Source organism: Cyanistes caeruleus, chromosome 5 (genome assembly GCF_971803275.1).
Source record: "Cyanistes caeruleus chromosome 5, bCyaCae1.hap1.1, whole genome shotgun sequence".
NCBI lineage: Eukaryota > Metazoa > Chordata > Aves > Passeriformes > Paridae > Cyanistes > Cyanistes caeruleus.
In genome coordinates, this window is record NC_141705.1 from 25319476 (window position 1) to 25343670 (window position 24195).

Genomic DNA, 24195 nt, shown 5'->3' on the forward strand with positions numbered 1-24195 from the left:
ATCAAGGTCACCATTGCTAATGGAGCCTATTCTAAAATTATATAGCCCAGATGTGATTTTTTTTCTTCTTTTTTAATCAAATGTAGGACAAGAGTAAAGAGTACTTGAATTGACACATTAATATAGGAGGCAGACTATGTGAAGAAGGAATTAGAGTTATAATCAAAGCCTGCTGCATAAAAGCAGATTGCTTCAGCTATGTTCAAAGCAGAGTATAATTTGATCTGTCTATCCATTTTGATTTCTTTATTGTTTTGTTATTGAAGACTTACATTGTATTTCTATACACAGACACATAAGCTGAAAGCAAGAGATCATAGTTACTGTTGGCAAGGAAACAAGTTACTGGGTGCTGAAGCTCACATTTCAAATTAAAGTTATATTGGGATTTGAGTCAATTTATACTTATAATTGTCAGTGAGTTTTTATTTGTATATACTTAAAGCAGGAAGTCATTAATTGAGCTAATATATTATAAGGAAAATTACTTATTCCACTAGTGTTGAATGCAGGGAAAGATACAAGAAATAAACTGCTAAAGAATGTGTGGCCATTCCTACATAAAAATCAAGCACATGAAATTGCAATAATTTGCTTCCCACAGCTTTCAGTAATTTTTGAGGAACCAAGAAATCAAAACCCAGCATTTTTCTGTTCATTTCTGTTTCAGTCTATAGACTGCACCTGAATTACCTGCCTTCCCACAGCTGCTGTCCAGAATGAAAACAACTGTCATTTCCCTTTCTCCTACTCTTGCTCATGTTATATTCACATGCAGCCTTCCTCATACCCCTCTGTTGCAGTCCCTTCACGTTTTGTGCAATTGTTCCAAGCAATTCAGCACCTCTATTTCTCTTTATATTTTAGCACAAGCAAGAAAAGAGCCTGGAAATATTCACTGGACCAAGGTTGTATAGACCTAGCAGAAAAAGTGAAAAAAAAATGTTTACTCCGTATGACTCTTCTGAGGGCTTCAAAAAGTAACCAGGAAGTGATGTACTTGTGTACCACACATCACTAAGATACTGACAGCATTTTCCTATCAGGTATTCTTAAGAAGTCTGATTAATGACATGGTCATTAAAAAAATTTCATTTTTCCTAGATGGAAAGGTTTGAACTTGAATCAAAATGTTATGCCGGTTCTTTCTGAAGTAATATTTTTGTTTTTCTTCCATATAGCAATTAAAGAGATTCAGTAGGGATTACTGAAAATGTTACCAGTTTATGTGAACACATTAAATGTGAAAATATTATGTGTGGCAGTTCAAGTGAAAAGTGGAACAAGTCAGCATTTTAAGTTTCCACATATAAATCAGTTTGTCATATGTAGCTTATTAAGATATTATAACTGAAAAAATTATGATTCAATTCCCATTCTGTTCTCCTGGTAAAGCTGGTATAGTCTGGGAGTGTACCATCTCTGCTTGAATCACTTCTGGGAGTTACATGCACACTGTATAATGCGAATAAAGCTTCATGTCATATTTTGAAAATGGCATTTGTGGTCTATTTATGGCTTCACAGTTCAAGGTCATTTACAGGGATCATTATCTCCACTTATTCTGCCAATTTTTTCAGTAGTTTGACATAGTCAGCTAGTAAGGTTTCTGAAAGTATTAAAGCACAAATTGCCTCAGTTTAAAATAGATGACAACTTAGATACATTTTTGAATTTCAAACTAGAAAAAAGCACATGATATATAATTTATAGGCATAGAATCACAGAATATGCTGTGTCAGAAGGGACACACAAGGATCATCAAGTCTGATTCCTGGTCCTGCACAGAACCATCCCCAAGGGTCACACCATGAGCCTGAGAGCATTGTCCAAACGCTTCTTCACTCTGTCACCCTTGCTGCTATGACCACTTCTCTGGATGGCCACTGCACCAAGCCTGACAGAGTTGGTTATAGTGCCCAACCACTTTCTGGATTAAGAACCTTTTCCTAGTATTCAACCTAAACCTCCCTTGACTCAGCTTCATGCTATTTCCTTGAGCCCTGTCACCTATCATGAGTGCAGAGATCAGTTCCTGCCCCTCACCTTCCCTTTGTGAGGAAGTTGTAGATGGCAATAAGATCTCTCCTCAGTCTTTTCTTCAGGCTGAACAAACCAAGTGATCTCAGCCACTCTTCATAAGGCTTTCTCTCCAGACCCTTCACCATCCTTGTTGCCCTCCTTTGGATGCCCCCCAATAGTTTAATGTCTTTCTTACATTGTGGCACCCAAAACTGCACACAATGTTCAAGATGAGGCTGCCCCAGCTCAGAGCAGAGCAGGACAATCCCCTCCCTTGCCCGCTGGCCATGCTGTGCCTGGTGCCCCCCAGGACAGGGTTGGCCCTCCTGGCTGCCAGGGCACTGATGCCTCATGTTCAACCTAACATTGACCAGAAACCCCAGGTCCCTTTCTATGGCACTGCTTTCCAGCATCTCATTCCCCAGTCTATACACACAGCCAAGGTTACCTCCCCATCCCAGGTGCAGAATCCAGCATTCATCCTTGTAAAACTTCACAGGCTTGGTGACTGCCCATCTCACTGTTTTGTCCAGGGCCTCACTATTTTGTCTCTTTGCAGGGCCTCTCTACCCCCGAGGGAGTCAACAGTGCTTCCCAATTTAGTGTCACCAGCAAACTCACTTAGTATTCCTTTGAGCCCTATGCACAAGTTTTTAATGTAGATGTTGAGGAGCACTGGGCTGAGGATGGAACCCTGTGGAACCCCACTGGTGACCAGCACCAGCCTGATGTCACCCCATTCACTCCAACGCTGTGCCAGACCCACAAGCCAGTTGCTCACCCAGTGCCTGACACAGTTAGTCAGCTGTGGGATGGACATTCTGCCCACAAGGACACTGTGAGACACAGCACCAACAGCTTTGCTGAAATCCAAAAAGGCTGTATCTACTGGCTTTCCTAGATCAGTTAAGTGGGTTACCCTGTCACAGAAGGAAATTAGGTTAGAGAAGCAGAACTTTCCCCTCATTAAGCCCTGTCAGCTGTGACAAATGACTGAGTTGTCCTAGAGATTTTGTCAATACCTCCCTGAATAATCATTTTCATGATTTTACCAGGCACTGAATTGAGACTGACAGGCCTGTAGTTTCTGGGATACTCTTTCTTGCCCTTATTAACAATCAGGATGTTAGCCAGTTATAATATAAAATACAAGAGTATATAATTAACTAAAAATTTTAAGCTTTTTTTTTTTTTTTAAGGATTCCTACATTCCTAAAACAATTATTAAATTCTGTATGGAAAATGACTCTTCTAACTTTATGTCTCTTTGCAAAACAAATACTTCTTACAACTTAAAGCTCAAATACTATTTTTTCTTTTTATTAAAAAAGCATATTTTTTAAATAATGAACTAGAAAAAGATGCTTAGTAAGAAGCTAATAAATCCAACTACATGTGGGAAGATGGTTCTAAATCTCTTGGACATTTTTCAGCCAGCAATATGTCACACACTTATTATATTATGAGCTTTATTTCATGTGAATAGAAGGAAAATTCTTACTGATTTAACTTCACTAACTATGCACAATCATCAGAAAATTTAAATAATTTAATTATTAGACAGTTTTCCTGTTCCCTCCAGGGAAAATTTTCCCTCTCTTTTCAGAAAACTGTGCAAAGCTGCCCTACTACAAGTATTAACCTCTTAACATCTACAGTAATTATACATTTTCTTTCTCCTCTCCTAATAAAAAAAATCAGGTGTTGAGTACTTTAATTATTACTTCTTAGTACTAATGGCTCTTTGTGCAAGTGGATCTAATAGCACTGAATTGTCAGTACTAATATAACCATCAATACTAATATAACCATATAACTCCTACAATGAAATTATCTGGCATCAGGTACAATGCAATGCTGTGAATCTTATTATTTTTAATTTCACATGTCTACAAAAAAAAACCCCTTATTTGCCTACAGATGATCAATAGGAGCAAGTGATGGACCAAGTTCTTTAAAGATATACATTTTTTAGCAAGCACTAGCAAGTAAGACATACAAAGCCAAAATATTTGTATTTGAATGTAGATACTCCAGACACTACCAGTAGTAGGTAGGTATGTATGTATGGGAAGAGGAGCATGTCCAATCCTACTGTGCTCAGGAGCCATGGGCAGAAGGGTGGGTGCCTGGACAAGCTAACAAAAAGAGGGTCTTGCTGACTCTCCAGTCTTCAATGACAGTGTGGAATTTTGTGTTCCTGGTGAGAAATCAAGCAGCAGGAAGTCAAAGTGATTTCTAGAACAGATAAAATATTTTCCAGCCCTGAAGGTACACTTTGATTTATCCTTACTTTGAATGCTCTTCCTGACCTTCCTGAAACTTCCCTTTCTTCTCTGCTGTTTGTCTCACCCTGCTTTCACCAAACTTCTCACAGTAACCAGTTGCTCTATTTGTGAAAGATAATTTTATGCTATGTTGGTACATCTAGGAGAGATGATGCCACAGATAGAAAGCTATAGAAGCTTTTGCTGGGTGTGGTTTTGTGGACACTTGTGCACTTCAGTACATGTATGCACACAGTGTTTTCCACTTTCCTCTCAATCAACCTCAAGACAGAAGAAGGGAACGTGTCTGAAAAAAAAAAAAAAAAAAAGAAAATTTTAAACTCTATAAATTTATTTCAAACCAAAGCCATTTGGGTGCCCAAATTATAGGTAACAACTGGCAACTACTGCTACTGACTCTGCAGTGGGTAGTTCAAGGGAGTCAAGGTGACTGACAGTTCTCTCTGGGTTAATAACCACTGAAGCTGAGCCATTTTTTCTACCTCTATTTTTTTTTAGGTACTCCTACAAAAGCTTAAAAGAGCAATACAAACTTCTGCTTTTCCTCCACTTCAAAAATATCTATATTATAACCTATTTAGAGTCCTCCAGAGCACTCTTCTGCTTTCTAACCAGATTTTAGTCATGTCATCATATACACAATGAGGCATATATCATCCTTGTAACAGATCTCCTTGCCTTTCTAATCCTTTTAGGTTACCTACAAGAAAATAATAATTAAAAAAAGAAATCCAAATAAAATATGATAAAAAAAAACATAAAAAAAGATAAATACTTGGTTTAGAGTCAGAGACAGTTCCCAAGCTCTGAAGAGAATTTATGAAATTACAGTGGAAGTTTTCTCCTTCAAAACCTAGGTGCATTTTCACACATTCCCTGACTGATTCATGGAATAAGTTGATGGAAAAGCTCTGAAGGATTTAAATAGATTATACCAATTAAGTTAGCTTAAACACTGACAACATATTAAAGTCATCAAAATTATTACATACTTCAGAAAATATAAAATTATTTAAGTAGAATACAGACTGTATATTCTGTTACAATGTAGTATATTCAGAAACCGCTGACTCCTTTTTTTCTTCCCGATAAGCCCTGGGTTGAAAATCTATTCTTTGCCCATCCGGTTTGTCTGCACATTTTCTCTCAACAACAATAATCCTGCTCTCAGCAGCGTGTGTTCTCCTTAATGCAGAGTCTCATTGAGAAGCAATGCACTGATGTCTTTGGTGGAATTTGGTGCTCAGCATATGCAGCACTCAGATGTGCTATGAATAGTGTACATACAAATCACCTCTAAATTTGTTCATTCCAGTAGTGTAAATTAGCAACATTCTGAACAGATTTTTCAGAGCATTCGTCACAGAAAAAAAATTTTTAGATGTTCTATGAATGCTAGTTCTGCTTTAGTATCACAGCAACACAAATCTCTGTCTTCCTAAAGTTATGGGAACATGCTCTTCATTATATCACAAACAAGACTAACCTTAAAAGTTAGTATTTTTTTTATTATTTGCTTCGCTACAGTACAGCTGCACTCTAACTACACTAGTGCTCAAAGTACAGCCAGTCAGCCAGCTACATGTCTGCTCAGCAACACAGAATCTTTTAAACCTAAAATGTTAAAATATCTGTTTAAAGATGTGTCAAACTATTCTGTGGTGAATAGAATGCTGAACAGGAGCCACTGTCTGCTGGTTAATGATGGGCAAAAGATAAAATTTCCTACTCATGAAAACAGTGAATTTTTTAGGACTTGCATTGTCATTATTAATGCCTCCCAATTTGCAGTGCACAGCACTGCATGGAAAAAGACTCACATAGAAAAGACATAACTGAGCTGAATTCCATAGGTTTTTTCCCAGGCAGAAGTCATTAATCAATGGAAGAACACAGAATTTAACGCACAGACCTTGACCATTTGTCTCATATACAACAATGTATGTCATATACAACAATGTATGGTTTTCTAAAATAAGAAAATTTGACACTAACCAATTTTATTTCATCTACCCATCTGGTAAACAGCAGAAGTATGAATGTTTATATCCTTTCTATAATACCCACTTCTAGTGCAACTGTAAATACTATGAAAAGATATATAAAATTTTAAGACTTTTTGGGTTCCTGCTTGCCATCTGTCTGCAATGATATATTGGAGTAATACATGATGGAGTTTAATTATGCATTGCAAAAAAATTATGAGTATTTTTTACTTAGCTTCATGTTGAACCAATTTAATGTTCCCTTGCTGTCAGCATCTAAGAACTGTGAGCATGAAGGACTAAAGAGACCCCAGGAGATCATCTAGATTAGTCTCCTTTCAAAGGAACATAAATACCACTCACTGTCAACTAGAAGGACACTCCAGTCTGTGACTTGTCAGTTTTAAGTTGCATATGATGGACAAATGTCACCTGATAATTTTTTTTCTGAAAACAAATTGATTTTCTTATATACAATAAGGATTAACTATCGATTATTAAGTTTACACTGGAAAAGGAGGCCACTATAGAAAATAGCCAATTTCACTTATCTTTACATCAACAGTGCCATTCCATGATTCCTGAATAACATTTAGCATGATTTCAGTTTCTAGTTTTGATATCTTTAGAGTCATTGCTACAATTCTTCCCAAGGGAAAAATGCCTGCTACTTGTAAAGATACACAAATTTTTGCTGTCTGTCCTGGCACAATTGCCAGGGCTGACTTCAAGAGCAGTAAAAAAAAAAATCCCAGAAAAATCTCTGGAGGGAAAGCAGATAAGGCAAAAAGACTGTGAATTTAAGCATAGCCCACATTCAATATTCAAATGGCTTTTGGATCAAAGATCATTTGCTGGGTCAGAGCCCATTCAGCTTCAGGGAAATACTAAATTTTCTTGCTCATCTAACAAGGTGAACAAGCCCTGAGATACCTGGAAAGGTTTAGCAGACTTCTCTATACATTTGTACTCTAGCAAGCTTCTGCAGAACCAGATTTCATAGTATGGAGCTATTTAAGCTATTTAAGTCAGTAGTGATACAACATACCCAAGACTTTATCATCATAATGGATAGCTTCATCACTCAGAGCATTTCCAGCCTTTAACTATCAAATCTGATCTGCCCTCCAACTCCCTCTGTTGTAGTACAAATGTACTCAGTAACGTACAAAACATTGTGCACAGCAGTCCCTTCTGACTCAATTCATTGCTACCTAGTTTTTGATGATGTATATGCATTCTTATATTTAATTCTTAATTTGTAAGAGATTCTCAGTTTGTACTTGTAGCCATAACCAAAATGTTGGATTTTACACAAGGACAAAGATAATATAAAAATCTAAATATTTTGGTCAAAGTTTGGAAACACTGTTGTAGCTTTTCTAGGAAAATTTGTGTGCTTCATTCTTTAGCTGTCTTTAGTAAGTCAGTCTCACCTCCTGGGGAAAGCACCTGTTTTCATACAAAAGTCCTGTTTAGTCAAAAAAGAACCTCTGCAGTGAGGATGCTCAAGTCTAACTTTCTATCAACCATAATACCAGCACAACAGCAGAGGTTAAAACTTAAATTCCTGTTAGCATGTTCATTTTATAGTCTGTTCTTTCTCATTCTACTCTCTAAACTTCTTTTACATGACAGGATATGTCTCAAAAATGCTAAACAGCTAATGCAGGGGAGCATAATGTAGGAACCATTTACAGTCAAGGCTAAACCAGTCCTTACCTCATTAAAGTTATGCTTTGGCAGCTGTTACTCAGTCAGCTGTTACTCAGTCAATCAGGAAAAGGAACCTTGCAAACTTAACAGTGTAAAATAACTCAGCACAAAAAATAGTAATTGTTTGGTCCTACCTCTGCATCTTCCAAGTTTAATCAGACTCCTGATGTTAGTTTAGCGTATTTTTTTCCTCTGGATTCCCTTTTTGGTGTTTAAAAGGAGAGAAGTTGAATAAAAATGTACAACAGACATTTTATTTAAAATTAAGTGTGCTGGATGGAACTGTGCTCAGTACAACAAAGCTCCAATTTTCCCCAAAGTGCAGCAGAGTTTCACAGGAGTAACCATTTTTCCTGACGTGAGGTCTCCTCATGAAAACATTCCCTTTTCAGAACGGGCTCCACCTGTCTGGGAGCATCAAAACCAAATTCATACCACTAATGTCATTGTATCAATAATTCATACAGGCTTCTGAATCAATCATTCTGTGATAACACAATGGTATCCTTCCCATAAACCTCACAGGCTGTACTATTAGTTAAATTGCCACCAGTAATATCAGTGTCATAAAAGATGACCATATGTAATATTTAAATACATAAGCATAGCCTTAATATTAATCCTATACATAATAATATACTTATGTATTTAAGCAAATAATATTTATTATTTACATAATAAAAACATAATATTTATTACTAATATAATAAGTAGTTAAAGCAAAATACAATTTATTACCCAAGGCACTGAAGAACCAAGTATGCTGTAGGTTTCACAAAAAAGTCCTAGCTTCCCTCCTTTCTTAGGTTTCTTCCAAAATGACTGAAAAATTTCTTTTGTTGTCTCCTAGTTAAAGTACACATCTTTGTGAAGGGTCTCCAGCCCCTTGCACAGTGTCTGTACACCTGACAGCTTCAGCCACACACTGAGGCACAGCAGAGGGTAGAACTTGCTGTCACAACATGTTTTAGATTTTCAGACTCAAATTAGGCAGGACTTTTGGGTTTAGTAATTAACTGCCCTTGATCAGTGATCCAGGAATATAAATACATGCAACAATAAGTTGAAAGGTAAAGTAGCTTGTATACAATTGCCAGACTTATTTTTTACAAAACACTTAAACACAACACCCAAAGATCAGTTCCATAATTTTATATGTCAAATACCACCATCAACAGAAAAAAACCCAACAAATCATAAATTCAACATACTTTACTGAGTATTGAAAGTTATAAGAATTGAAAATATTTTGTTTTAATGACAAACCCATTTTTCGTATGCACCTATCTCAACTGGAAGAATAGCAGTAATAAATCTGAAGTCATCCTGGGATAACTTCCTGCTCTGTGTAAAATGAGATTCACAGACACTCATGGAGTGTTTCCACACATTTTTCAAGCCATAGTAATTTTTTACAGAACTACCTTCTGTTTTATAGAACAGAACAGAATAGAATACTGTTACTCAGAAGTAGTTTATCCAAAGACTAACAATAAGACTGGTTGCTCTTATTTTATACTGTATTGAGGAAAAGGAAAACCAAACCACTATGATTCATGTTATCTACTCTTGACTATATCACCACTTTTCCTATTTTTTCTATTTTTTCTTGTCTCTCAGGCAATAAATATTTCCAAATGTCTTCCCTCAGACACACTACAGCTAAGTTAAAGACTGAGCCCTTAGGATCAAAGATGACTCAATACTGTTTTTTCTAAAAAATGTAAAACAATGAAGAAATTTGTTTACAGAAATCACTTTTCTTTGCTCCCTAAAAATAATAACTGGAATATTTGAAAAAATGTCCTTTCTTACCAACAGCAATTTTGGTCTAGTTATCTATGAAACAATCTCTTGCAAAGGTGAGGAGGGTAATAAAGAAGAATGAAATGGGGGTAGAAAGCAGCCAGCTAATAAAAATGTGAGTGACTAAACAAAAGACAGAAAGAAAGCTCCAATTTCATGCCATGTATACAGAGCTTAAACGAGGAGGAGGGCACTACATTACCTACATTCATCTGTCTGGCCTTCCTATCACTGCTGATCTACAGCTTACTAAATAACAAAATGCACACATTCTTCATTCCTTTATGACTTGCATGTAGGATACAAGTAAATATAATGCTTCACAATGATGTATGAGGGTTTAAAACTTGGGTAAACACCGTCATGCATCACTGTAATTTCCCGCAGACACACCTAGACAGAGCCCCATCAGCTGATTTATACAGAAGTTTTACACTTCTTAGAAAAATAAATAAACTGATTTTTTACAGACAACAAAGAAAAAAAAAAGAGCAATGTACAAGACAAGGAAATGAAACATATAAATTAATTTACAGAAGTCCCACTTCTACCTTAAAGATAAGGTAGTGTCTTGTTTCTTGAAACTTTCTAGTTTAAAGAGAAAGCCCCTGGCAGCCAAACCTAGGGAAGGCAGCATCCCAGATGCTTGGACACTTCCAGGGATGGAGCATCCACAACTTTTCTGGGAAACCTGTTTGAGTGCCTTGCTACTCTCTGGGTAAAGTATTTTTTTCTAATATCTAATTTAAACCTACTCTATTTTTGGTTTAAAGCAATTCCATATCACTACATGCACTTTAAAAAATCCCCCTTCATCTTTCCTGTGGGCTCTTTTTAGGTACCCAAAGGCTGCAATTAGGTAACTCCAAAGCCTTCCCTTTTCCAGGCTGAACAATCCAAATTCCCTCAACATTTCCTCATAGGAGAGGTGCTCTATCCCACTCACTGTCTTGGTGGCCTCCTCTGGGCTTGTTTCCAGCAGGTCTGTGTCCTTCTGGTGCTGGGGACCCCAGAGCTGGAGGTGGGGTCCCATTACAGCACAGAGAAGGAGCAGAATCACTTTTCTTGGTATAATATTCTCAGCCATTGTATGTTTTTTCCTTCTTTGTCAGGTCACAGGTATTATTGAATGTTGTTTTTGGGAGGAAGATGGATTTTTGTTTGGTGGGGTTTTTTTAATATCACTCATGGTTTCAATGAACAATGAACACATCCTTGTGTGTTCGTGAGTGAAGAAACATTGTTGTGATAGTTGGGATAAAAATAAAATTTGAGTCCCTATAAAGGTCCAAGCATATGCTGTCAAAACATGTAGATTTGAGATGTTTAATTTTCATAGATAAATGTCTCACAATTCCCTTTGTTACAATTGGCAACCTATCTACCATGCTCTATATGATGGAGCTATTACTCTGCTTCAGAACAGGGCCAGCTCTTGAACCACTTACATCTGTATTATTATTTATAGTCAACATTTAACAATAGCTATGTCTTTAAATGAAGGTCTTTTACTCCTCAGATATATCAAAGAATGTTTGCATGATTTTTAGCCAAAGTAGTCATGGATATTTGATTATTCCTTTACACAATTTCATCAGTCGCATCTATGATTAACACTTACATTTATACAATACAAATAATTACCTCTCCTTTAGGTAGAATGGATTATTATCTTGTGTAACATCCCATTCTGCAGCTGTTTCCAAGAATTTAAGTGTCTCAGAGTGGTGTTTTTCCCAGATTGCTTTGGACTCTTTTCTATAAGGAAGCCTCATGCATCATAACTTGGGTTTTCTCCATTTTTCACAGAGACAGACCAAAAATCCCCCCCACACACATACCCCTAAAAGTGTCGGTGTCACCTGGCATGAAGCAGAAGTGGCCTCTTTCAGCATCAGGCACTCAGAGAATTCTCAGCCCTCCTGGGTGTTTAATTTCATCTCAGCACAAATGAGAGGCAGGATACGAACAGCAACAACCACAGTACACATTTCACTTAAAACTTACCAACAAAGCACAATTCCTCTGACACTGCTGTTTTGCTAATCCATATAACACTCTTCAAGGCAACATGACTGCAGGAAATAAAGGAAAAGATACATACAATTAATCCTTATAATCAGAGAGGATATAAAGAACATTTGTCATAATTTGCTCTCAGACTTCTGGTGCACTTAACGGCTCCTGTCTGGCATACTTGCTTTGAAATCACTGGGACAAATCTGACTCTTGTGTATAAAAGGTTAACACTCTACCAAAGCAACTCTGTTAGCATAAATAGCTGCAATGCAAAAAAAGCCTTCACATTAACTTCAGTAGTGGATTATTTGGCCATTTCAAATTGCCATATTCAATCTCTTCTGTTACCTTACTTAAGTTTTCTAACTGCAGCAATGAAAGGAGTGTTACCGAAAATAAAAAGACCCCTTAACACCAACGCAGCTTTAAGAAGCAGGCATTCTTTATTCATCCAGATGCACAAGGGGCTATCTCCTCCAAAAATCATGCATGCTGAGTAGACAAAAAGCTCCTGTAAGTGTACTGCACGTTACATATATGCTCATTGATTCTCCCAGAATAAACATACAGATGACAATTATTTCTCCAAAATCATTAACCTATTTCCCCTCCCCTTTACACATCCAGTCTTCTATCCTGGGAGACTCTTTGGTGGTCCCTGGTGGTCAATGACCACAAAGTCATCCCTGACTGCCTGGTGAATTGGTAAAAGTTGGCACAACTGGGCTGGCTGTTTTCCAGTTCTTCCTACAGAATAAGCATTGTGCAGTTCCATAGGCTGGTGGATTTTGAGGAACAAACATTTTATTAGCCCACCAGATGCAGTAAAAAGAAGTATTACCATGCAGAGAACATCTCAGTTTAAAGAAGGTGACAAAGTACTTCATTTTGTGGCATGTGTGCTGCAGAGACATAGCATGTGGAGACAAGTTGTTTGGCATTGTTGCCTGCTAAAATCTCATCAGGTAACTGCGAGTGCATGTCTCACATGTGCCTGCAGCCACAGAGCCCCAGCGCCTCTGTATCCTCCTGGCACTGCCTTTCCACGGCAGGCCTCTGTTTTTGGAGAAAGGCTTACTTGGCATGTAAAGCTACTGGTCTTAACATTAAGTATTGGTCTTTGTAGAAGGCAAAAAAACATCCAAACTCTAAGCTGAGTAAAAAGCAACTTTGGGAACACTATTAAAAATTGAACATTTTATGAACAATGAAATCCAGTGGGCAAGCCACTCAATTTATAAGTCACATTCAATAGTTCTGTTAAATTATGTCAAAGTGACATAATAATAATTCAGGAAACATTTCAGAGCCTTTGCATCCATTTTAAGGTATTCACAAGCAATGAAACTAGAAATCAAAAGTATAGTTGTTTTTATGATGATAAACATAATTTTACAACCTGCTCAAGAATAACTTCTCCATTGTCTGTGGACTTTGAACAGACTCCTAATAATCATAAAATAATTCAAATAGCCTCTCTGAGAGATACCACCTTCTTAATCTTATGCTTTTTGATTTGCTGCAGGAGTCATGCACACACAGAACAATAAAAAAAATATGAGGAAAAAGATGCATTAATCAGACTTTCCTGCTTAAGTAAGGATATTGCATTTTCCTGAGGTAAATTTTTGCCTTTAACTTGTTATAGGTGACAATGTTTATCCCATTTTTCATATTCTGTATAGGTGATAAATAACAATCAAGGAGTCAGTAGTAAACAAAAAATGTTTTATTTTCTGGAAGTATCAATCAAAAGCTTTCAATATTGAAATCAAAACTGGTTATTTTGTTAATATAATTCCCATTATTTTGATCCTGGCTTTTCCCTAACATTCTGTTGTGAGAAACTTCCCAGAGAATTTTATGCCCTTAACCCTCAAAGAGCAATTTCTCATGTGTTTATATTTTGACTGCTTTCTAGATGACATAAAATATTTAAACGAGTTAAGGAGATCAATATGCAATCTAGTTTTTACTAACAGAAGCCAAAGGGAAGCCACCCTCTTAGCCCTGAACCCAAATGTCCTCTGAAGGAGTGCAAGTGATTCTAGAAGGGCATTTTGTAAATTTTGTATTGCTTCACATCCTGTGCATTTTTAAACAAGGTTTTTAAGTAAACACAAGAATGTGGCACAATGAATCATATCAAGTATGGAACACTGGGGAGAAGTTTGATTTTAACCATCCTAGAAATGGCTACAAATCTAAAAACTCTTTGGTCAAAACACAAACACAACAAGAGTGTCTTCTTGCTATACAGGACACATCACTCCTGTAGAGGTAGCAGAAATTTACAGAGATAACTTGTGAAAAATTGGGCCATGCTTATGCTTTAAATGAGGATCTGCATGTATAAAGGAAGTATACTGTATAAAAGAAGTATACTGAGCAGACAGCAACCACAAAAAACAGAAGTGATGCCAATGGTATATTTTATGAGCTGAAAGCTCATAGGGGTTTATCATATCCATCTTTTTGTCTGAAAAGGAGAAAAAAACATTCAAGTATTATCCATAGAAATAGACTTGTGATACAGATAAAAACAGTGTAACTTGTGTGTTACCAAAATATAATTTTTTTTTTTCTTAAAATGTCCTCACTTATTTTACAGCTTTTCCTGCAGATATGTTTAAAATGTCCTCACTTATTTTACAACTTTACCTGCAGATATATTTACTCTAAAAAAGCAAGTCTTCAAGCTTTCATACAATTGCACACAACTTTGGCTATGTACTGGTAAAATGTTGTATATAATGTTGTAATAAGCCATAATTTATTGAAAGGTTGTTCATAATTGGAGGTAAAGACTGCTTAAGAATCATCTATGTTTTGAAAAGTAGATAGTTTGACAAATTAATATTTTTTAAAAAATAAATCAGAAGTAAGACTGGAATTATGTACGGTGAGTGAAGGCCATCTGCAAGTTCAGGATAAATTCACACCTGGAAATATTTTTTTAAGATCATGTAATTGAAAAAGTCAAGGAAAGAATAATGAAAAATGCTAAATAATAAAAATAGACTATTTCTGGTTAGATTTCAAGAATTTGTCATACAGGAATTATTTTATCCTCTCATTTTAGCAAAATTCTGTTCAAACAAATTTGAATTATATTTGCCTGCTTCCACTCCATGTTGTGTCAACTGCAGAAAGGAAAATAAAGGTACCCCTTCACCCTGATAAATAGGTAAAATAGACCCCTAAGAAAGATGGCATATGAATTAACATTCCAAAGATGTCACAAGAGTTTTCTTACTTCTGAGGCAAAAGCAGTTGCACCTTCTTTGCATTAGCAACACTGAATATATATTTTTATCACCTATCCTCTCCTCACTTTTGCACTGACTTCAGATAAAATTCACCAGGTACAGAGTAGTTCTTACCTGGAATAGCCTGTTACACAACACTGACCACCCCCTTCATATCTCAGGGATTTATGGCAGATGAAATGAGCAGTGTGAGTGTGAGCTGCATGGAAGCTGTAATGCTTCATGAGGATCAAATGAAAACATGAACACACACACAGAGAACATAAAATACTACTTCTCTCATCTAAGGCACCTCCAATTAGTTCACAGATAAAGTTTCTAGTCCTGTAGCTCTCAGGGATTCCAGTGTTGTGGTTCTGTGATGCAAGCATGATGATCAGGCAGTATGGTGCCAGTCTAACAGAATTAAACGAAGACCATCAAAACCTATCAGAAGTTTCTGAAAATTCAGCAAAGAAGGCATAGCACTAGGACAGTACCACCTTCTGATATCTTGAAATAATACTATATTTTGATAAGATTTGCTCAACATTTAAGACTGACAGTAAAATGCTGGTGGGTAATGTTAATAGCAAAAACAAAAACAAAAGCCAAACTAAACAAACACATATCACAAACATAAAAATTAACTAAATTAGTGTCCAAACACCAACAGAAACTTTCTAGAGATGAGGAACCTGCTCCACTCTGACAAGCCATTGCAATGGATGGTTACTTTTTAATAAGAAGCTTCATTTATTTTAAGTTTAAATATTTCTTCTTTCACAAGTCAGATACTGAATGTCTCTTATCAAAGTTTGTTCTCACTGTTATAAATACATTTTTCAGCACTTACATTTCCCTTTGATAAGTTAAACAGACTGAAAGTCTTTAAGAACTATTTAAAGGCCTGTTTTCTATTTGTTCCCCACTGTTCCTTTTTTCTTTTCTGAATCTTCTTCTATACTTTTTTTGTTTGTCAGTTATAGACTTCAAAATTGAATGTAGCATTCTTTCAATAATCTCATCAAGGGGAATACAGATATTAGTAAGAACATATAATTCCAGCATTAAACATTATTGTCTTGGCATTGTTCCTTAAGCTCATGTATAGATTCTCAGTTGAAAAATGCACCATGAAAAAAACAATTTAACATTCTCCCTATGATACTTTTGATTTTGCAAAGCCTCTCCATAGGTCTCAGTTCTCTCAGCACAACCTTCCCATTCTGTTGTTCTCTGCAAAATGGTTTCCAACACTTCAGGCTGTCATTGGCATACCCTAGAGCACATTTTTAAAAAAACACACGCTCTTTTTTATTTCTTTCATTCTTTCTCTGTGTTTTCCAGAAAAAGTTCACCTTTGGGAAGGAGCTTAGCAGAGTTTAAGTGAAAAGACTGATGAAAAAGCTGTCTTAAAAATTTGATTTCTCTTAATTATTGTAGAGTAGATGCTTGCTCTCCCTGATTTGAATCAAATGGACCCAAGTGAAATGGTTTGTGGGTTGACTCACTTGAATAAGGAGCTATGAAGCTGGGGAGACAGATAGTAAAGGTGACACTGGGAGCAGATAGTAAGAAGATCATCAAGAGTATTTTATTCCTGCTAGGCTTGGAATGTCAGCAAGAAAGGACAGACCTCAGCAGAAGCTCGCTCATTTCCCCTGGCCAGAGGCAGCCCAGGTGTTTCCCAGTAAAGAGGAGGCATGGTGCCTACATTGCATGCTTGGAGCAGGAGAGCAGGCAGGCCCCAGCGGTATGAGCTGGCCTGGGGAGTACCAAGTGTGAGGACAGCCAGCAAAGGAGGGTCTTGAGGCATTTGGCAAAGAGGCCACAGGGCCTGGCCATCTCTGAGCCGATGCAAACTGCGCGCTCCCACCTTTACCACAAACATTTGTACAAGAGCAGCAACACTGATCCAGAGGCTGGGCTCGCTCTGGTGGCCAGTGTTGCTGACCCTGGGGCTCTGTGAGATCAGGCAGACACACACCAGGCTATGTATGCAGTGTGAGTCTCAGCAAACATGTCTTGGCCAAATGTTGTCTTCAGCAGCTGGCTTGGTTCAATGGAGCAGTTATGTGTGTCCTGAGGGGAAAATCACAGCCTCTGTGGAATCATATGATCCCAATAAGCAGACAATTATACTCTTAGTCTTATCTATTAATTATATTTTACTAGGAAAAAAGCCTGGATTCTGAGAGAGATATTTTTTTTCCTACATCCATTCTACTTTGATAGTAAACACAATGCAAAAATAATCTATGCAATATCCAGTATTGCTTTACCCCTACAATAATGAAAGTGGCATTAATATGCTACCTTTCCAGATGTAAACTGAAGTTGCTGAGGAACTTTTAATTATCTTTAATAACAACAGAAAAAAAAATATTAAAAACCTCTGCAGAACAGAAAGCCACACTTGGCTCAAGTACACCTCAGTGTGTTGGTTTTAGCTTAATTTTTAAAGGTAGAGTTTTTCCTTTCATCTATTCCATATTATCTTTGTAATTTTAGAGTTTTCATACAAGCATTAAGTTAACAGCGAGCAGCTCACACATAATGTCTGTATAACGTCTTTGTATTTGGTTTGGTGGTACTTTACTCTTAGTGGGTGTGTGTGAGCAAAGATAGTAAAGATAAAATATCTTTTGATTCCTTCTACTCGTGGGAGAAACAGCTTGTAGCCATTCCCTGACATGTATGGGAAACCTCCTGCAGACAGAATCTTCCTGCGTATGAAAGTCATTGTATGAAACAAAAGCCATACGGAAACAAAACCGAGATCAATTCAGGGAATTAAACACCAACAGCCACAAGTGTGTTTGCACAAAAAGCAAAACACGCGCTTCCACAACTCGGGCGTTCTGCGTCTTTCTGCTCGGTTTCCACAGCCACCCGTACGAATATCCAGCACTGAAGACCTGTGGTCCCACGCTTCCCTCGCAGTTTTCGTGGCCGCCCTGCACACTGCCCATGGCCAGTGGAGCTACAGAGCCTGTCCCAGCCTGTCCCATCCCCCTGCAGCCCCCGGGCCAGGGGCGCTCAGGAACATGCTCCAGTCACACGCTCCTGTGGCTGTGCTCTGTGTGAGCCTTCCTGCTCCTCTGCCTTTCGTACAGCCCTGGAAAGGGGTTCCCGTGCTTCCAAACCCTCTAACAATTATTGCTTTACAAGTGTTACGATCTCTGTGTCAGTTCTTTTAACTCACCTTGTAAATTCACTGTGAAATTCCTTCTGGCAAAGCCCTAGAGGCCTTTCTCCCTTCTCTCCCCATCTCTGAGGCTCTGAGCCCTCACATTCCGTGACCCGGGGCTGAGAATGGTTCGCTCACCCCGCATCAAAGTGAAACCATTTCTGCTTATTCAGTGTTCGGGGGGTTCGGCCTGTGGCAGAGAGTGGAAGCGATGCCGGGCGGGCTCCGGCCCCTTCCGCCGTGCTATCAATAGATGGCAGCAAGCAGCTCCTTGTCTCGGGAGCCGGGAAGCTGCTGCCGGCGGGACGAGCTTCCCGCACGCGCGGCACCTCAGGGCTCGGCGGGCGGCCTGGGCCCGCCGGGGAGCGCCTCGGCGGAGGCCTGCCACAAAGCGCAGGGGGGGACACGGCCCTTCCCTGAGCTGTCCCGACCTGTTTGCACTTCATTTGCAACAGGTCAATAGCAGGAACTAGAGTACAGTAAGTGCAGTTTACACTTGAGCTTACTTGGACCTTTACTGGTGTGGGTGGAAGTTCTAAAATGCTGCATAACAATGAGAGAAAGCAATAGTCAAACCGGGCCAGGATGCCATTTGCACCAAATTAAACCACAAGTTTTATCTCGAAAGGGCTAAAACTTCAGCACAGCCCACTACAGTTTGTGTGTTTAGAAGAAAGATGCAACTTGTGTTACATGAAAATTTGAATGTGTATTAAAAATAACTTTTCCTTAGCAAAGTCCTTCAGAAAGGACTCAAAACTACTTCATCCTCCTGCTTTGTACTCAATGTGACTTTTTTTTTTTTGTCTGGACCAAATTTTTAATTTCCTGTTTTGCCAGTTTGTCTATTCAAAATAATAGTTTTTCCATTCAAACAATGTCTTTTTAATCACAAATAACTTTCCCTCACACCTCACACGCTATGCCCCACAACATGTACCATTCCTTAACATCCCTTTTTCCTGTCTGCTCCTCCCTTCCATCATTTCTCACCCTCTTTGAGAGCAAATCTTCACATTAAAGCATCTCTTTGCTGTCCCGTGTGCTGAAAATTCACTGAGTTGGACAGGTTATCTAAACTGGCCAAGCGATCTGAAGGATGCATGAAATGAGAATGAATGTGACTGCAGCCTTGCTGCTGCCATACAAATGGAGACACCATTGGGACTGCTTGGGAGACAGATTTTACTATGATATTTGATATATCTGCTCATAAACATAAATTTTTAAGCTACAAAACTTTATTTAAGCTGCAAAACTATTAAAGCAGATCATTCATAACTTTTTCACACAAAGGATGTCTCAATATAATATCCTGAACAGATAACATCCAGTCAAAGAGGAAAATATACCTTCTTCAAAGCATTCAGACTAAGAATCTTGAATTTTATTGTTCAGTTTCAATATTAAAAGGACTCAGAACATTGACTTCAAGACCTTTAATTTCCTGCACCATGCTATATACTTTTAGCAAGTAATTTTTCAAAGAAAGAAAAATATTTTGCTATTATTTTCAGTAGCTGATTGATTATTTCTGCTTAAGGTTTCCCAAGTTCTGTAGCAATTAGCAGTTTCTTGTGCAGATATTGACTAAGTCAAAATGCAAAGTCTACAGCATCACTTCTGGATGCCTAAAATCAGTCCTAATATCAGCAACAGGGATAGTGCCATTCACATCCAGTAGAGTTCTCTGTCTCCTGCATGTTCACAGCAGAAAGCATTATGAGTGCCAATGGCAGTTAAAACTGCATTAAATTCTGGCTTCTTATCAGCAGTGTTATACTATGCTTGTTAGGTGTTATGGTAAGTTGAGCTGGAAAGAGATGTCTAGACTTGTGGAGGGATCTAACATTTTCATTTTGTGGTCAAGGTTGGGGAATGTATATATACTGGACAAGCTGGAAGTGCCTCAGCACATCACACAGCTCTCCAAGCAGGTATAAGAATTCTTTTCTCTTTATTAGTTATTGGTTTTCGTGGGTTGTTTTTTGGGTTTTTTTTGGGGTGGGGGAGAGTATTTTGTTGGGGTTTTTTTACCTCTTTCTCCTTTCCATCACGAAGTTATGTTGTGTGGAATTCACAAAGACAAACCTAGTTCACCGTGGATTGAAGCCTTTATCTTCCACCTGCTTTTATGGGCTCTTCTGACTTCACTGGTCACAATCTCTCTAAGAATTCCTTTGGAGATTTTTAAGCAAAATCATGTAGTTAATATTATCTTGTCTTTAAATTTTAGCTAGATGACATCAGGTTCATTTTCTTTAAGTTGTTGGTCTTTTGGGGTTTTTTTTGTTCCAGTCTTTTATTCAAAAGCCAAATATTCAGACTTACCACAGAAGTTTTCCTTGTTTTTTTTTATACTGGCAGAATACTCAAGTATTCTTGCAGTCATTTCCAAGCATGTTGAGCTAAGCTTCAGGTTGAGGAGAACTCTTTGCCAAGATGAAAAGAGGCAAAGGAGAGTCATGAGCTTAAGTGGAAAAGATTTCCTCGGAAGGGTGAAAACCAACATTTTTCCTGTGAAGTTCTGATAACAGGAAGATAGCCCAGGGCTGCAATCAGCGATAAAAACCCTCATGCTTGTTAATTTATTCTCCTTTTCTAAGAAACAGAGATCACTGCAGAAAGGTATGACTGAGAAGATATGGATTGTTGAAGATAATTTATGGTATGCAATTCTATTTCAACTTATCAAAAATGTGCAGAGGAGGGAAGTGACACCTACACTTGCAGCCAGAGGGTGGCCATAGATTTATTTCTGCTGCACTGGAAGCTGCATCCCCCTCTCCTGTCACGATTATTTGCACATCCAGTACCCAGTCAAAGTGCAGTCACATCCTTGCTGTGTGGCAGCACCAGTCATGGGACTGTGGCGTGGGGGAGCAGGCAGAACAGCTAGATCCTCTACTCATCCTTGCAGGTCATGGATGTTGCAGGATGCACATCTGGCACATGTTAAAAAGAAGCATTGCTTTTCGCACAGCTGTTCAACAGGGTATGTGATTGGTCTGGGCAGAGAAACTGCTGCAGAGGCCTGGACAGCTGCCAGCAGAGAGGACCTGGGGGCACTGACTGACAGTGGCAAAGCAGGAGCCAGCATGTGCCAGTTAGGCCAAGAAGGCCAATGGCACCTGGCCTGTGTCAGCAATAGTGTGGCCAGCAGGAGCAGGGCAGGGATTGTCCCCCTGTGCTCTGATGAGGCCACACCTCGAGTGCTGTGTCCAGTTCGGGGCTGCTCACTACAAGAAGGACATTGAGGTGCTGCAGCAAGTCCAGGGAAAGGCTGTGGTCTGGAGCACAAGTCCTGTGAGGAATGGCTGAAGCAGCTGGAGTTGTTTAGCCTGGAGAAAAGGAGACTTGGGATGTAATCATTCTCTACAACTCCCAAGCCAGGTGGGAGTTGTCTTCTTCTCCCAAGTAAAAAGTGACAGAAGAAGAGCAAGCATCCTGAAGTTGTTCCAGGGGAGGTTTAGACTGACTGTTAGGGAAAATTCTTTCCCAAAATATTGTCAACCATTGAAACAGGCTGGCCAGGGAAGAGTCTGAGTCACTGTCCCTAGAGGTATTTAAAAGACATATAGAGGTGACACTCAGGGACATAATTTTGTGGTGGACTTCTCAGTGTTACATTTACAGTTGGACTAAGTGATCTTGAAGGTCTTTTCCAATGACAGCAATTCTTTAATTCTGTGAAATGAGAGCAGTTTCTGACTGACACCACAGTATTTTGGCTCTGTGACAGCTTCCCAGACACAAAGATAGGAAACAGTTCTTAGATGCATACAGGCAATGGCAACTGAATCACACTGTAGAAGACAGGAATTTTGCTATAAAGTACATTTGGCACATGGACCACATCTCAACTAATACTGGTTTGATGAGCAAAAACTGAAAATTATCCATCATTCTTAACACGTTATATAACTTAAGGAAAGCAGAGTAATGGAAATTAATAATGGAAATGAATAACACAATGCACAGTCGTCACTGAAAGCTAACCCACTAAACAGCATGCAGTCTATACCCTCCAGGAAAGTATTTTCCATCATGGAGAATCTTTAAGGAGTTAAGATGATTTTCTGCAAGCCAGTAATAAGTTCTACTCTGTACTGCACACAATTATGAATTGTTATATAGATGAAAACCCTGTTTTGTTAAGCTTTACAGAACGGGCATCAGTAAACTATTTTTTTAGTGCTTAATCAAGGTAATAATTAAATTTCATTACCTAAAAATTTTATTGATCTTGAAGTAAAGGATTAATATTTTAGATGCTTCTATTCATCAGATCTCATACACACAGACCAATTTCAGTATGATTACCCTGTCAATGCTTCTGCAAATTGCATCTTACCTCAGGGTATTTAAGACAACAATTGTACCAGATTCCCACTGCTTGTTTTATCTTCTTGCAGTTGTCTGAAGTCTTGTAGTCATACACAGGACAATTCAAGGGGAGACTGCTGTAAATGGAAGGGATGACCGTTCCCTGTGTCACTTTTACAAGGCTTATTCCCATCTCTTCATCTCCTTTCCAAAGAAGAACAGTGAATGCTGTGACCAGGAATCAATTGGAGAGCAAGCAGCAGCACCTGCCACCTTCCATTGCTTCACACATGTTTAAGATATTATATCACTAATTTACTGTGGGTCAAGCTGATGATGACTACTGGTCTCTTCCTCTTAATCTGCTACCACCAACCATCTGTTTTCTGCAGAGATCTCAAATACTTTTCAAAGCTTTTAGAAAGATGAGATTTTATGTCCGAATAATATTGTGATCTTATTTTCAATATGTATTGTGCCCTATGTTTGTTATCTGGGGTTTTTTACCATTTTAATTATTTATTTATTTTTTTTTCAATTTAGAACCACAAAGTTGTTGGCCAGCTTTTTCAATTCTTTAACCATGCTTTTCAATGGAAAGGGGGTAGCTTGAATTGTTAAACTAGGTCCTACCCTTTGTTCTTTGCTGTTTGTGTGTTTGTTTGTTTGTTTTTAAAAGAATGGATTTAGGCATCACAGCCGGTTGTGTGACATGATTCATTTTTCATCAGTTTCTTGTCTGGAGACAGCATGAACAGTTAGGTTTATACTGGGCAGATATAAGAGCCTTTGTAAGTAATGAACTTTCACTCAGTCCTCACTTCAGAGAGTTCTAAACAGAAACAGCATCTCATCTTGTATTCTTAATTCTTACTTATGACACTACAATATAATAAATTTGTATTTTCTGGCAAAGGAGCCAGAAAAAGAAGGATGCAACTGGTGGCAACAGACAGAAGCTTCCTTCTCAGAAACATGGCAGAGGTGGTAGGAGAGAATTGAATTAGCCCTCAAGAAACTGAAAAGAAGTGGAGATAAGTTTGTGTTACTGTACTTGGGAAAGGAAGAAACGGTGAAGCAGGATGGAGAGGAAAACACCCCATGGATCTATGAAGAAGGAATGTGTGCTTTGTAACATTCTCTGAAGTAGTGTGGAAAGGATGTATTTAACAGTTCCAAACAGCCATGTGACACTTTTTGAAGAAAACAACTTTAGTGTGCAGAGTGAGAGGAAAGATGAGAATTTAGATGTCAAGGTGACCGTTTTCTTTTGCTTTATGGAGTTCTCTTGACACTGTGTAGAAATCCATTAGCGGGAAGGGAAGGGAAGGGAAGGGAAGGGAAGGGAAGGGAAGGGAAGGGAAGGGAAGGGAAGGGAAGGGAAGGGAAGGGAAGGGAAGGGAAGGGAAGGGAAGGGAAGGGAAGGGAAGGGAAGGGAAGGGAAGGGAAGGGAAGGGAAGGGAAGGGAAGGGAAGGGAAGGGAAGGGAAGGGAAGGGAAGGGAAGGGAAGGGAAGGGAAGGGAAGGGAAGGGAAGGGAAGGGAGGGGGAGGGAAGGGAGGGGGAGGGAAGGGAAGGGAGGGGGAGGGAGGGA

At 38.5% G+C, this 24195-nt stretch overlaps 1 protein-coding gene and 1 long non-coding RNA gene across 4 annotated transcripts in view; one reads left to right on the top strand and one right to left on the bottom strand.

The window, feature by feature from the left end:
• The window catches only part of GABRA2 (gamma-aminobutyric acid type A receptor subunit alpha2), a 112003-nt gene extending 93333 nt beyond the window's left edge, over positions 1-18670 (bottom strand). For 2 of the 3 annotated variants that reach the window (XM_086891443.1, XM_086891444.1), the window contains exons 1-2: positions 18293-18634; positions 11825-11892 (exon numbers count right to left, since the gene is read on the bottom strand). The gene's annotated coding sequence lies outside the window, so the exon portion shown is untranslated. Of the gene's footprint in view, positions 1-11824; positions 11893-18292 lie in introns of all 3 variants that reach the window. The other variant, XM_086891442.1, reaches the window with a different exon arrangement.
• Positions 18556-23863, top strand: LOC111928052 (uncharacterized). Its single transcript, XR_002863890.2, has 4 exons — positions 18556-18756; positions 20148-20214; positions 20645-20945; positions 22693-23863. It is a non-coding gene; the product is annotated as an uncharacterized LOC111928052 (long non-coding RNA).
• The last annotated feature ends 332 nt before the right edge of the window (positions 23864-24195 follow it).